The sequence below is a fragment of the Elephantulus edwardii genome, unplaced genomic scaffold, assembly GCF_000299155.1.
Source record: "Elephantulus edwardii isolate Elephantulus edwardi_28Jun2011 unplaced genomic scaffold, EleEdw1.0 scaffold00024, whole genome shotgun sequence".
Lineage (NCBI taxonomy): Eukaryota > Metazoa > Chordata > Mammalia > Macroscelidea > Macroscelididae > Elephantulus > Elephantulus edwardii.
In genome coordinates, this window is record NW_006399774.1 from 7,210,064 (window position 1) to 7,225,753 (window position 15,690).

Here is a 15,690-nt window from a genome sequence, read left to right on the forward strand (position 1 = left end):
CCTAGAAATAAGAATTGGTTATTTAGTATTCAAACAAGTATTGTTGTTTTTGTTGTGTATCATAGAGTCGGAAAAGACTCATAACTCACCCTCCATGGGGTTTTCAGAGACAGTTTAACCACCTAAGAGGAGACTGGACAGCTTTCTCGCATGGACTAATTTAGTTCCCACCTTAACAAATAGCATCTTTATGCAATCTGTTGCTGTCATCAAAGGGCTCTGACGCCTGTGTCCTCATGCCTATCAGAACATAATGGAACCCTGTCCACGCCTGCATCCTCTTCTTGGTGGTTAGATTTCTATCTCATGCCTTTAATTTTAGGCACAAAACTCTTAATGAGTTACTATAAAGAAAACAGAGCTTAGGGGGTATGGTCTGCAGGGAGTTGCCCTGTTAACTCAAAGGTTGGATCTTTCTGGTGGTTCTTTCTTATCCATGGATGGCTCCATGAGAGAAAGATGGGCAGTCTCTGGACAGTTCACAGCCTCAGAGACCCATTGGGAGATTAACTGTGAATGGATGGGTTCTCACTCGAGGGCAATGAGTGAATTCACGAGAGAATACTACTCACTAAGAAAGAGACCTTTCCTACTTGTCCTGATCCAAGCCAAGGTGCTTTTGGTTGCTTCTTGTGCATCTGAGAGTTGGACCATGAACAAGGAAGAAAGAAGAAGAACCGAGGCCTTTGAAATGTGGTGCTGGCAAAATGTACCGACTGTCCGGGGACTGCCCAAAGAACAAACAAGTCTTCATGGAAGCGCAACCAGAACACCCCTGGTGGCAAAGGTGGTGAAACTTCCTGTCACTTGCTTTGGGTGTATTGCCAGGAGGAACCAGTCCTTGGAAGGAGACATCATGCAGGAAAAGGTAGAAGGTCGGTGGAAGAGTGGGCAACCTTCAACGAGGTGAATTGTTAGGGTGGATACCACAACCAGCTTTAGCATGAACGTGAGGCTGGACAGAACAGGGCAGGGTTCTGTCATTCATGGGGTCACTGAGCATTGGAGTGACTTGACAGCACCTAACAACAGCAACACTATTTCAGAAAGGAGCTGGTTTGGCAGGTGTGGTTAAGCACCCAGTTTGGGATTTAGGGACGAAGTCCTGGAGGTCCAGCTCCATTAATGTTGTCCTCGCATAGAACCAGCACTGGCCTTTTGCGACTCTGTGTAAAACTGAATGGAACTCTGCCTGGTCCTGGGCCACCCACATAACAGTAAAGACCACAACCTATAAGACCTTCTGGAGTAGTTACTCTGTCCCGTATGGGTGCTGGGAGTTGGAATCATTTCATGACATACCACAATATCCCAGAAGCCCTGTGTGTGGCCTCCTCCTCATTCATGGTCTCCCTCTACCCCTCAAAATAACCCCTCATTGGGATTTTTATGGCAGTCTCTTCCTTGTGCATGACTTTTAATAACCCTGCTTGCTGAAAACTGAGAAGAACCTGAAGCACTTGCTGCAGAAGGCCAAGGACTGCAGCCTTCAATATGGACTGAAGTTCAACATCAAGAAAACGGATTCTCACCACTGGGTCGATTGGCAGCATCATGATAGATGGTAAAGAGATTGAGATTGTTGACAGCTTTAGTTTGCTTGGCTCTATGATCAACACTGTTGATACCAGCAGCAAGAAAATAAAAAGATGAATTACATTGGAAAAGTCAGCTGTCAGAGACCTCTCCAAGGTACTGAGGAGCAACAATGTCAGTCTGGAGACTAAGGTGCACCTGATATAGGCCATGGTCTTTGTAATTACTTGCTATGTATCAGAGAGCTGGACGATGACTAGGGATGATAGAAGGAAAGTTGATGCCTTGGAGCTTTGGTGCTGGAGAAGAGTATTGAATGTACCATGGACTTTTAGGAAAACAAGTTCATCCTGGAGAGGGTAAAGCCAGGCTACTCCTTGGAAGCAAGGATTCTGAAGCTCTGTCTGACATACTCTGGGCATGTTGCAAGGAGGGACCAGTCCTTGGAGAGGGACATCATGCTTGGGAGGGTGGAGGGACAGTGCAGGAGAGGAAGACCCTCGATGAGATGAATTGATTCAGTGATTGGGGTAATGGGGGTAGGTGTGTTGGAGACAATAAGATTGGCACAGGACAGAGCAGGGTTTAGGGCTGTTGTACATAGGGTCGCTATGAGTCGCAGGCAACTCGACAGCACATAACAACAACATCACTCAAAAGTGAATTTAAAAAATTTGCTCTTTCAGTTCCTCCTCGTCTCCCAATGCCTTGTCCGGCCTTTTCCATGGCATCCGTTGAGCTGATGGGACAGGCCGGGCCGTAGGGCTTTCCCCCGTCTGGGGCTTGTGGATATGTGTGCACTTGTGGAGTGCTTGGCTATGCTCCCCTGCTCTTTGTGTTTCTTAAAAATTGGCAGCTGGATCCAGAGGCTGGACAGACTCGGACTCCATGCTTTGGGCAAGACGACAGGAGGCGTGTGGCGTCTGGCTGGTACGCTGCCGTGGGGTCCGCAGGCCCTCATGCTCGGTGCTGAGTTCCGGTAACTCACTGGGGCCTGTCAACATGCTGGCAATCGGATTCTGCCTTTTCTTTATTAAGCGGCACTGCTTTTAGAAATGTTGTTTCTCCTATCTCCTATTGGTTCCCCCACAGTACGTTATTGTTGTGTGCTGTTGGGTCAGAACCAACTCAGACCTCCCTCCTTCAAACCAATTCAAGGCTCAAAATCCTCCCAAGTGGCTTTCAGAGGCTGCAAGCTGGAAGGGCAGAGACTCCCCATCTTTCTCCTGCAGAGAAACTGGTGGATTCAAACGCCTTGTGTTCGGTTTGGCAGTACACCTTACTATTAACCTATCCGAGCTCCCTCAGTTGTTGTTGTTGCTGTGAACCATCGAGTCAGCTCTGACCCATAGCTGACCTTCTGGCAGGTTTTTAGAGGCAGTTAATCACATGGGAGGAGATTGCCCATCCTTCTCCCACAGAGCAGCTAGCTGGTGGATTCGAACCACATGCCTTCTGGATCGCAGGGTAGCTTCTTGCCACTAGGCCACCAGTGCTCCCTCTCTCAATAGTTGTTATTGTTGTGTATCTTAGAGTCAGAACCGACCCATAGCTGACCCTCTGGCGGGTTTTCAGAGGCAGTTAATCGCACAAAAGGAGACTGCCCATCCTTCTCCTGCCCCTCAATAGTGCGGCAGCCTAACACCAAATAAAGAGCAATGATCTTTGTTTAAAGACCAAGGTTCACTTGATCCGAGCCACACTCTTTTCAATTGCTTCTTATGCTTCTGAAAGTTGGACAGTGAATAAGAATGACAGGAAAAGACTGGATGCCTTGGAATGACGGTGTTGGAGATGAGGCCCCAACTGGACTGACAAAAGAACAAGCAGATAAGTACAGGAGAAAGTGCAAGCAACTCGCTCCGCAGAGTTGAGGGCGGTGAAACATCATCTCACAAGCTTTGGGCCTATTGTTGAGAGAGACAACATTTTCCTAGGAAAAAGACAGCATGCTGGGAAAAGTGGAGTGTCGGTGAAAGAGAGAAAGGGCCTCAATGAAAAGGATTGACATGGAAACGCAAAAAAGGAAAAAACTGGGTGTGAGCTTCCATCAGCTATGGTGGGGACGGTGCAGGGTAGGGTAGGGTTCAGATCTGCTGTTCACCGGGTCCCTATGAGTTGTTGTGGACTTAATGACACTTAGCAGGCTAACACAGTCCGCTAAATGCTTGCTTTCTGGGCCACTCTGATGTTGAATCTGTTACAGATCATAGCAAACCCACATCAGATTTCTGAGGCTGTAAATATTAATGGGCGGAGACGGTCTAACTTTCTCCAGAGGAGAAACTGGTGGATTTGAACTCCAGGCCTTTTGGCTAACAGTCGTTCACATTATACATTCCACCACAAGAGTTCCTTAAATGTTTGAGGCATCTTCACTATTTACCTGTTTTTAATAATGAATTGATTTCCAATCATACTTTGAAAGTCACCAACACGGGGTTTTATTTAGTTTGTTTTGTTTTTTTGAATAAATTCATCATTAATTCTTGACTTTAAATATATTGAAAAGAGTTCCGTCTACTTTCTTTTAAAATTAACTTTAATGAAAGCTTATAGAGACTGAGGATTTCCAGTTATTCATTGTTGCACTTTTCTCCCTACCCACCCCCTCCCTTCAATTCACTGTTCTTGAAAAGAAAAACTCTTTCACTGTTATTCAGTCTACTTTTTAAATCCTTGTTGAATTTTTATTTCTCTATTGAAGCCAAATTTTTTATCCTTGCTGACGGATATCCTTGTCTCATCTGGAGTCAAAGGGAGCCTCTCTACTCCCATGAATCCAGGCTCATCTTGGACATTTCCTGTCCTCGTCTTGAAATCCATTTTGCCCAAGAAATCCTTCATTCTTTTAGTGAGAAATGCTATTTTAAGACCACGTTCTGTGGTGAGAGATGCTCGGTGGTGCTAGTGTTATCAGTGGTTCTTGGCCTTTTCAGCAAGCCAGATTTCCAACACAAAAGCCCAAAGATACTTCCAGTTCAGTCAAGAACACAGTGTTTATGTGTAATCTCTTCTCACTTCTCACTGTATCTGCTTTCTGCCGTGCGTACAATCCCAGTTCTCAAGAGACCTTGTGCACATCCCATAATGAGTCATTTGTTTATCTGGAATCATATATACAACGTCTTAGTTCATAGAACATATCATGGTCATTGTTGCCTTTTTCTTTCTATTAAATATTTTTATTGATAATAAAAATTTACAGAAAACTTGGATTTCCATTCATTCATTGTTGCACATTTTCCTCCCTAACCCTCCCCCAGCTAGCTTTTCTCTTTAAAAAGATTCTTTCATGGTTGTACATGTTGCCTTTTTCGTAAAGAGCGCAATCCTCATGGGTTATACTGACTTTATGAGCTCATCTGTTATTAAACTCAAAGTTGACCTCTGGGAGTAGTTTTTATTCTGGATTTAAAGGGTGTCTCAAGGAGATATTTCTCAGGGACTCTTCTGGGCTTTACTTGTCCACTAAGTCTGGTCTTGTTGAAGAATTTGGGTTTTGTTCTAAGTATTTGCTTTTACAACTTTGTTTGCCTCCTGTCCTCCATGCTAGACTGTGAACTCACCAAAGGCAGGCACGTATCCATTGCTCCCTTGTGTACCCAGCGGCTGCCCAGGCACCTGGCACTTCTCACTCCACGAGCAGTGTCCCATTGAGATATTCAATCTGGGCCTATCTGCGGTGTCCCTTATCAATATTCTCATAGTGGTAACTGGGCACCACTGAGTTTTTCTGGTCTCAGGATAGCTGAGGCTGTGGTCCATGTGGGCTATTATTATTATTCCTGCTTTCATGGCTCATGGCTTAGTGGTAAGGAGCTGAGATGCCAACCCGAATGCATGAAGTTCAAATCTACCAGCTGCTCCATCAGAGAAAGTTGGTCAATCTCTTATCATGCAATTTATTGCTGCTGAAAACTTGGTGGAGGGTCAGCTGTGCGTCAGTTCCTGCTCTGATGCAAACCGACATTAGTCCTAGAGAGCTCTGGTGGCTGGTGGTTAAGGGGGGTTGCTTCCAACCCCAAGACAAGTGGTTTGAATCACCAGCTGCTCTGGGGGAGAATGCCGGGTGATCTCCTCCTATGTGACAGCCTATGGAAACCCCTGGAGGGTCAGGCATCAGTGAGTTGGAGCGTGTGTGTGTGTGTGTGTGTGTGTGTGTGTGTGTGTGTTTTATTTCTACAGTTTCTTGTTTGGTTTCCTTTTTCTTTAGTTCCAAACGAGTAGAGACCAGCAGTTGTGCCCCAGACATGGATGCAGGACATAAACTTTGTGAACAGTGTTACGTCGATCGACCTAGTTATTGCATGATATTCTTTACTTTCTAATGCTGATCAAAGCCCACTGATTTCATCGTCTCCCAATGGGTTGCAAGCTGCAGTTTGAACAGCATTTTCCACCCAATGTACTTACCCTCCCTCCCGCATGCTAGAGAGTGAACTCACCACAGGCAGACATGTGTCTGTTTCTCCATTGTGCACCCAGCACGTCAGCTGAGCTGAAGAACCTGGTCCACGGCCGCCTCTGACCTACCTGGACCTTCGAATGAAACAATACTCAAAACAGGGCCCAGCACCAGCCCATGCTCGGTGCCTCTGTCTTCCTGGCCTCCCACGCTCAGCTCTGTCTTCAGCTGCCCCCTTGCGCACTGCAGCTCCCTCCAGTCTAAGGAGACGCTTGCTCTCCGTCAGCCGTCAGCTGAGGCCCAGACCACTGCCAGCATTCTGAGCTCGTCCAAGACGTCGCAGAGCCAGGAGGCAAATTGTCCTCCAGGGACAGCAGTTTCTTCCTGGGGTTTAGCACAGGTCAGACTCTGGCTGAAACAATGAGAGGATTATAGTGGAAGGTTCCTCCCGGGGGACTCCTTTCTCCATAAAAATGGAGACTTGAGCTCATTATTGGCATTTCATTGCAGAAATGAAGATTACTTCCACATTTAGGAAGATTATAAAATAAGATTAAAGTCAATGTGAAATGTAGAGTGCTGCGTGAGTCAGAGAAGTCTTTGCAAGACCAATTGCGAATCCATGATGTCTAAATTAAGGCCTTGTTTGTTGTTGTTTTGTGCTGTAGTGTTGGAACCGGCCCAGAGCTGACTACTCTCGAGTCAGTTTTCAGAGGCAGCTGACCATACAGGAGGAAACTGCACATTTTTTCCCAGCGAAGCAGCGGGTGGATTTGAACCACAGGCCTTTGGGTTGGCAACACAGTCTAGCCCTAAGGCTCCAGAACTTCCAGTTTTACACGAGTTGGAGCATGTTAGCTATTGAGGAGCGGTCACTGCAATAAAAGCACATCAAAGTGTATCTGTTTGGGCGCTGCTGAGGCGGCTTCAGCTCACAGCTGTACCTCATGCTCGAGCTCCTCTGCAACCACGATGTCAACCCAGCTGGGCAGAGGCTGCCTCTCTCCACGTGCCCCCTCACTTTCCTAGGCTTGTTGTCCTTTTTCTAAGGACGTGCTCCTGACAATAGAGGTGACATTTCACCATCTCTGCCTCAGAGGAGCCCCTGACGGCTCTTCTGCTAAGAAAGATTTGTCAGCTTTGTTTCTTGGGGTTCCCCCCGCCCGTTCTTGACATATTCAATATTCTCTGTCAACACACACTTAGACTGAATCAAATAATGTGCCTGGAACATTCTCTTGTCTCTTTCTTATCATTCCTTGCTACTGTTGTATATAAATACAAAATGATGCATTGGCTGACCTCAGAGCCCAAGTGAAGGGTCGAGGTGACTGTTACCTGGTTAAAATAAACCTCAGAAATGAAGCTTGGGCGGGAAGGAAGGAGGGAGAACGAGGAGTCGCTAGTTAAGGGGACTGCGTTTCCATTAACAGCGGTGAAGTGATTCGGAAAAGGATAGCGATGCTGGTCACACAACACAAGGGGTGCAGTCTGCCTAGCTGCACTGCACGTGTGAAAACAGTCAAATCAGCACATGTTTTGTCAACTCTATTTTTACCACAGTAGAAGAGTACATTTTAAAAGGGAGGTGGGGGATAAAACTTCTGCATGAATCATCACTGTCCGTGGACCCCAGGGTCCACAATATGTGAGCCTTTTGTTTAATGTTGTGTAAATTGGTACTCCATCGCTGAGCCACTGAACAAACCAATTTGTTGTTTTCTTCCAGGAGAGAATGACGCGGAAGATAGCGAAGTTCCTCACCTTCCAGGAGAGTACGAAGCCTTTAATGTCCAGCGTCCAGGTTACGCTGCAGAAGGTCAGTAGTGAATGCCCTTTGCTTCCCACTAAAGTAGCTCTGGAGATTTTAGTGAACACACTGTGCTTCAGTCAGTCAGGGGGGTCGGCCGGATGGTCTCCCCACCACTGGCTCCTGTAACCCCCTCAGCTGTAGATCCGGGTCCTTTGTGGTTACATGCCCCTGTCGCCGGGTACCATCAAGTTGATTCAGACCCTGACACCATCAGCTCACAACAGCCCTGTGTTGAGACATGGACAGAACAGCATCACCTGGAAGGTTTCCAGACACTCTGGTGGCTTCGTGGTAAGACACTGTCCTGCAATCCTAATGGCTGTTGTTGTTGTTATGTGCCATCGAGTTGTTTGCAACTCATAGCGACCCCATGTACAACAGCCCTAAACCCTGCTCTATCCTGTGCCAATTGCATTGCCTCTGACACTCCCATCCTGATCACCCAAGTCACTGAATCAATCCACCTCATTAGAGGGTCTTCCCCTCCTGCACCTGTCCTTCTACTCTACCCAGCATGATGTCCATCTCCAAAGACCTGTCCCTCCTTACAACATGTCCAAAGTATGTCAGAAAAAGCCCCAGAATCCTTGCCTCCAAGGAGTAGCCTGGTTTAACCCTCTCTAGGATGAATCTGTTTGTTTTCTTGGCAGTCCATTGTACATTCAATACTCTTCTCCAGCACCACATGGTACATTCAATACTCTTCTCCTTCTGTCCTCCCTAGTCATTGTCCAGCTCTCTGATGCATAACAAGTGATTGTAAAGACCATGGCCTGTATCAGGCGGACCTTAGTCTCCAGAGAGACACCGTTGCTCTTGAGTACTTTAGAGAGGTCCCTAACAGCAGACTTTCCCATGGTTCAAATCACCAGCTGCTCTGCAGAAGGATGGACAATCTCCTCTTGTGTGATATAGTGTCTCTGAAAACCTGCTGGAGGGTCAGCTCTGGGCTGGTTCTGACTCGATGGTACACAACACAACTACAGCAATTGTCACGGGAGCAGATAAGCAGGTCTTCCCCCCAGGGAGCCTCGGGAAGGGCGAGGTGTGTGAGTTGTCAGTCTTGTGGTTCACCATCCAACACTTAAGCGCTGTGTCACAAAGACTCTTTCACAGATGAATGAGAGAAATGAGACATGGACTGCGGGAAACACTGGGTGCTCCCCTCCACCAGCTTCTTCACGTGGAAACGTCTCATTTTCTTCTTCTGGGCCCTGTCCTCTGTGCATGCTGAGGGAAAAGGAAATAAGACAGTGAGGGATTCAGCTTGAAAGACTAAACTCCCCACCCTCCAGATTTTCCCAAAGGCTTCCTTCCCCTCTGTCCTGTTCAGAACACGCAGATACCCGGCTTCTGTGCAGCGTGGGCCTCTCTCGTCATTTCTGTGTGGAAAGGAGACGCTGTAAAGGACGGACGGCCCCTGACTCTCTTCTCACTGGTCCCTGGCGCACTGTGTCAGCCTTCTCACCAGGTCAGCCTTCTCACCAGCGTCCCTGATCTGCTCCAGTTTCACCACCTTCTAACTCAATTAAAAGACGTGTCCAAGCACATCATCACTCCCTCTGGATGGCTCCCATCTCCCTCAGAAGAAACCCCAGCTCTCAGCCCAGCTTCTCAGGACCAGGACCGAGGGCCTAACGCCTCCCTCCTAGTCCTTCTCAGCCTCATCTCTTAATGGCCTGCCTCACCTGAGGGCCCATCACACTGGTGGCTCTTTCTGTGGCTTTGCTCATGCTGGTGCTTAAGTCCGACGTGGCCAGCAGCCATTTTCCTGTGCTGACGTTACTAAGGCTCATCTCATGGTCCGCTCACCTAGCAGCCTTTCTCGGGGGCTGCCTGCCTCCCTGTGTGCCCAGGGCCCTGCACACACCTCTGTCCTACCTGTCACATTATCTGAGCCCTGTGATCATCCCCGGCACACCCTCCGGCTGGGCTGCACCTTCTTGAGACGTCAGATCTCTCTGACTTAGTTTCCTAGTGCTGCTAAAACAGAAACGTCTCAGTGGGTGGCTGTAACAAACAGGTTTCTTTTCTCACTGCTTCTTGTTGTTGTGTGCCTTTGAGTCTGAACTGACCTATAGCTGAAGGGGCTTTAAAAGCACAGCAGGAAATTGATTATTCTTCTCCTGTGGAGCAACTGGATTTGAACCATGTACCTTTGGGATTGCAGTCCAGTTGTTAGGTTGTTTGCTTTTTAATTTTTATTCTTTTGTGTGTGTACCGTCAAATCAGATCTGACAGGTACAGGAGGAAATTGTCCTTCCTTCTCCAGCAGAGCATCTGGTGTATTTGAACTGCTCACCTCTGGAATTGCAGTGCAGCTTCTTGCCACTAGGCCACCGGAGCTCGCCTGCAGTCCAGTTTGAGATTGTACACAGCTTTAGTTTGCTTGGCTCCATAGTCAACGGTCTTGGCACCAGCAGCCAGGAAATTAAAAGTTGCATTGCCATGGGAAAGTCTGCTGTTAGGGACCTCTCCAAAGTACTGAAGAGCAATGGTGTCTCTCTGGAGACTAAGGTGCGTCTGATACAGGCCATGGTCTTTGCAATCACTTGTTATGCATCAGAGAGTTGGACAATGGCCAAGGAGGATACAAGGAGAATTGATGCCTTTGAGCTGTGGTGCTGGAGAAGAGTATTGAGAATACCATGGACTGCTAGGAAAACAAACAGATTTGTCCTGGAAAGGGTTAAACCGGGTGGCTCCTTGGAGGCAAGGATTCTGAGGCTTCGTCTAACATACTTCGGACATGTTGTGAGGAGAGACCGGTCCTTAGAGAGGGACATCATGTTTGGGAGGGTGGAGGGACAGTGCAGGAGGGGAAGGCCCTCTATGAGGTGGATTGATTCAGTGACTTGGGTAATCGGGATGGGTGTATTGGAGATGGTGCATTTGGCACAGGACAGAGCGGAGTTTAGGGCTGTTTTACATAGGGTCGCTGTGAGTCGCAAGCAACTCAACGGCACATAACAACAACAACAACAAGGCCACCAGTGCTCCTTTCTCACTGCTTTCTTGGTTGCTATGTGCCATTAGGTTGGCACTAACCCGTAGCTACCCTCCAGCGGGTTTTCAGAGGCAATAAATCACCTGGAAGGAGATTGTCCATCCTTTTCCAGCAGAGCAGCTGGTGGATACAAACCCTGTGCCTTCGCGATTGTAGTGCAGCTCTGTGGGCACCTGCCAGGGGAGCTGCAGGGCAACCTGTTTCCATGTGCAGACGGGAGGGTTGGGGACCCACTCCGGCCAGGGCCCAGCACTTGCCCACCCTCAGAGCTGAAGGTGCATCCCGTGCTGGGAGCCCCTCATTCCAAGTTTCTCTCCCTCATGTGATAAAGCAGAGGCCTTGTTGAAGGAGCCTCTTTCTTTGAGTCTTGGTGGGGCGGGGTGTGGGGTCCCTAGGATGTAGAGGAATCTTCTGTCTGGAACTCTGGACCCCGTAAATGTGCAGTGTGTGGACTTTTCTCCAAGACTAGAGAGGTGGGTGCACGTTTATGACACAGAGCCTGGAAAACATGCGCAGAATGAAGCTAATTCGAGCCTGGCTTCACCCAGCTCTTCCTGCTCCCATCAGACTCGTCAGCCATGGCCACACTTCCGCTTCCCTCACATGTTCTTTCTTGTTATTTGCTATGCAGTCTGGGGTCTGCCCCCAGCGCTCTTCTGAAGAGTTAGCTCACTGGCAGTGAATGCTGGTCTTTGCAGTAACTGCAGATCATTAGTCCTTGCTCTTGTTTGCATTCCTTCCAAGGAGGCCCGCCCCACGCCCACCCCAGCTTTCTGGAACTCTCCTCTCTGGCTTACCTGACACACACAGCCTTTGCTCGTTTCTTTAAACCCATTCAGATGCCCTTTGTTCAACTCTCTCCCCATCCTCCAACCATTGGATTTGGGGGTGCCCAGGATACCTCCCCTCATTCTTCTAGTGATCCATTCAGAGAAGTCCGTGCACAGTTAAGAGTCATTCTGACTCTCTGACTAACTCTTCTGAGTCATGGTTGCTATGGGGACATTTCACCCTGGGGTTCTCTTCAGATTCAAGGTCACTCACTGACAGTGATCTGATTTCTTCCATGTGTTTCCCTCCCCACACCCTCATCCCCAATCCCCGCGTCAAAAGGCCATGTTTCCTAGGTAGCTGATCTCATAAGCTGAAGCTCGACTTTGACGCTTCATGCCTTTTGTCCCCTTGAAAGTGTCACCAACTCCAGTTGTTCTTCCACAACACTTTCTTTTTTTTTCACTAGTTTATTTACAAAATTCTAAAACAAATTCAAACAAATTCTTTCACTGTCCCGCACCCCCTCACCCATTAAATTGTACAACCCAGAGATTAAACCCCCTTTCCTTGTACAACCCAGAGATTAAACCCCCTTTCCTCCTGCACATCCATATCTCTCTGTTTCCAGCCTCTCCAACCCCTCCTGGATCCTAATACTCATTCTACAGTAATGATTTTATACAATATTTATCCTTGTCTTCCATAGCACTTTAGATTTCCCTCCAGCCCTGACCCTCTTCCCCTCTGGGAAGAGCTTCCTTTCCAGAGTCTCACTCTCGTGCCTTTTGTTGGGCCTAAATCTAGTTAGTTGATTGGGTTGGTTTTTTTCTTTTTTTTTTCCATATCACTCTCTGCTTCCAAGACTTAAGATACTCTTTGTTTTTCTTTCACTTAGCACTTTACCAACATCACAATTCAAACAGCTATTCTTCTTTGCGTTTCCTTTTTTCATTGTTCAGGTTTTACATGCAGCCTTTCAGGTGATTGAAAATAGCATGAGTTCAGTCAGGTATGAGCACTGGTGGCCTAGAGGCAAGAAGCTGTGCTGCAATCCCTAAGGCACACGGTTCAAGGCCACCAGCTTGCTCCTCAGGAGAAGAATGGGCAATCTTCTCCTGTGTGATTAACTGCCTCTGAAAAGGAGAGTCAGCTATGGGTCGGTTCTGACTTAAACAGTCAGCACACAGCAACAACAACCACACACACACACACACAAGCCAGGCATGTCTTAGTCCTCCAAGTGACTCCTTTGCTTTTGAGTATAGTGAAGAATCTTTTTGTAACAAGAAGTGCATTGCAAAGTGGACTGGGGAAGGCAGGAAAGGGAGAGGGAGGAAAATGTGCAAACATGAGTGAATAAAAAGAAAAAGGGGGAGGAAAAAGAGAGTCTTACTGCAGCAAATGTGCCCAGTGCAACACGTCATTTGATTTCTTGACGGCTACTTGCAGGGGTGTTGACCGTGATGATGTTGACCGTGTTGACCATCTAACGATGATGAAACCCCTGAAAACATTCCTCTCTTCTCCACTTGTCATTGGGTTGTATATTGGTCCATTTGTGGAAATTTTTTTCTTTATGTTGAGATGTAATCTATACTGAAGGTCACAGTCTTCGATCTTTGCCAGTAAGTGCTTCTGGGCTTGTTTGTTTCCTGTAAGCAAGGCTGTGACATCTGCATGTCACGGATTACTCACTGGTCTTCCTCCAATCCTGATGGCCCATTTTTCTTCATACAGTCCAGCCCCTCAGATTATTTGCTTAGCATACAGACTGAAAGGGTACAACCTAACACACCTTTCCTGATTTTAAACCAAGCAGTTTCTCCCTTGCCTGTTCAGACTGCTTCCTCTTGATCTGCCTGCAGGTTCCACATGAGCACAATTAAAAGGTCTGGGATTCTCGTTCTTCTTGATGTTATCCATAATTTGTAATCCACATGGCAGTTCCTTCGCATAGTCAATAAAACACAAGCATGTTTTATATTCTCTGCTTTCAGCCAAGAGCCGTCTACATCAGCAATTATTTGGGAGGGCAGCTTTCTTTGGAATGGGTACAAGTGTGGATCTCTTCTCTTGGGTTGGCCAAGTCTTCCAAATGTCTTGCCATAGAGAAGTGAGCACGTGTAGTGCTGCATCCAGTCTCTGAAATATCTCAATTGCTTGAATTTCTTCTTTCAAACGAGTTCTTTTAAGATTTCCCACCATTGCAAAAGACTCTGTTGAATTCTCTGTGAACATTAATGTTAAATACCTAACATGAAATGGACCTTCCCAGAAAAGAGCCTGTTGTGTCGCAGGCATTAGAAAGGGAATGGTTTCGGTGAGGCGTGCCTCACAGTCGTGTTTGCACTCTTTTTGGGACGTGCTCTCATTTCCAGGGCTGCCTGGGGCCCTCCCCGGAGAAAGGGAGGTTTGTACCTCCATAACTGGGGCTTCCATAGGAAGATCTTACATCAAGAGAATTCCATTTCTACGACACTTCACGGCCTGTACCCATGGTCTGGCCCAGTCCGCGGAGTTAGATGAGAGTAAAAGTTTTCTGTGGCTTTGAAATTTTTCTTTGGGTTGATTCATTACTTCCTCATTAGATTAATAGCTGCGAAAAAATCCATGATAAACCATTTTCGAGTTCTGCTGAGAGACAATAGCTCATACAGCTGGTGTTTTATGGTCGTATTGTTAGAGCAGCCTCCTGATTGATCAGTACGATTCTAGAGGACACACATTTGGGCCCGTGTTTTTTTATATGTGCCGAGCACCTGCTGTAGATTCACTTCTGTCACCTCTTGGAACTCACAGCAGTGACATTTCAGAAGGTGCGCCTTGGGATAGGTTCTTGCCACCAGGCTGATCTTAGTTATTTAGTGGTGTTTAATTCAAGGTACCAGCACTCAGGCCATCTCTCTCTTTTGATCGAAAGGCCTTGTTTTCTTCAGTGTGTGCAGGCCAGGCATTCCTTGAAGAGATCCGTGGGTCCTGGCTTCCCCAGCGACAAGCAGCTTCCCAGCACAGGGGCCTGACTCCGAAAAGGTGCACCCCACTCCTGGCAGTTCTGTCATAGTGGAACTTTCCAAGGCCTCCCTCTCAGCCACGTTTCCTCTCCTTTTCTCTCTCGTCAGGTAAAAGCTGTTACAGGCCACAAGCAGGGAGATTTACATCAGAGCAGAGCTGTGATGGAAGTAAGTGGTGGTGCCTTCACCCCTAATCCTTTAGTAGCTCCATGATTTATCAGATTATGGAAGATGATCATTGCATATTTTCCACATCACATCACTACATTCACATATTTTGGAGGACACTGTTCAGTCCACGCTAAGGCGCGCATCCTGATCTAGTCTCACCTGTACCTTCCGCCTCATCTGCAGTTATGAGCCAAGAGATGCAAATGAGGAAGGACTGCTGTCCACTGTGCCCTGCAGGTAGCCTACCTTCCTTCCAAAGACACACACTCTTGTGCTATGTGCATGTGCATGCACGCACTCGTACACACACACACACACGCACACACACACACACACACATTCGTGCTTTTCCCGCTACTCCCCATTACAAGCATACAAACACGTTTAAGGGTTGATCAAAGTGTTGCTGACTCATAGCTAATGCTCACACGGAAACACAAAGGAGAAGAATGGGTTGACCAGGAGCACGTGGAGTAACTCCTGGGCTGCTGTTGCTAGAGGCCATTGAGCATGACTCACAGCAACCGTATGAAGAACAGATCCTGTCCAACCCTGTGCCGTCCTCATCAACTCTGGCACACTTAAGCCAGTTGCTGCTGCAGTCAACGTGTCAGTCCGTCTGGTTGAAGGTCTTTCTCTCCACCACTGACCCAGCAAGCTTGATGACCCTCCCCAAGGAACAGCCCCTCCTAACAACATGCCGGAAGTGTGGGAGACGAAGCTTCTTCATCTTTGCCTCCAAGGAGCACTCTGGCTGCGCCTTCTCCAAGACATAGCTGTTTGTTCTTTTGGCCATCCATGGAATATTCAGTACTCTTCTCCAGCATCACAGCTCAAAGGCATCAATTCTTCTTCTGTCGGCCTTATTAATTGTCTAGTTCTTGGATGCATAGAAAGTGATTGAAAAGATCATGGCTTGAATCAGACACACATTAGTCTTCAATCTGATATTATTAATTCTTAGTATTTT

At 47.4% G+C, this 15,690-nt stretch overlaps 1 protein-coding gene across 1 annotated transcript in view; it reads left to right on the forward strand.

The window, feature by feature from the left end:
* TIAM2 (T-cell lymphoma invasion and metastasis 2) overlaps window positions 1–15,690 on the forward strand; it is a 537,146-nt gene that overhangs the window by 134,930 nt on the left and 386,526 nt on the right. The gene's annotated exons all lie outside the window — the stretch shown is intronic.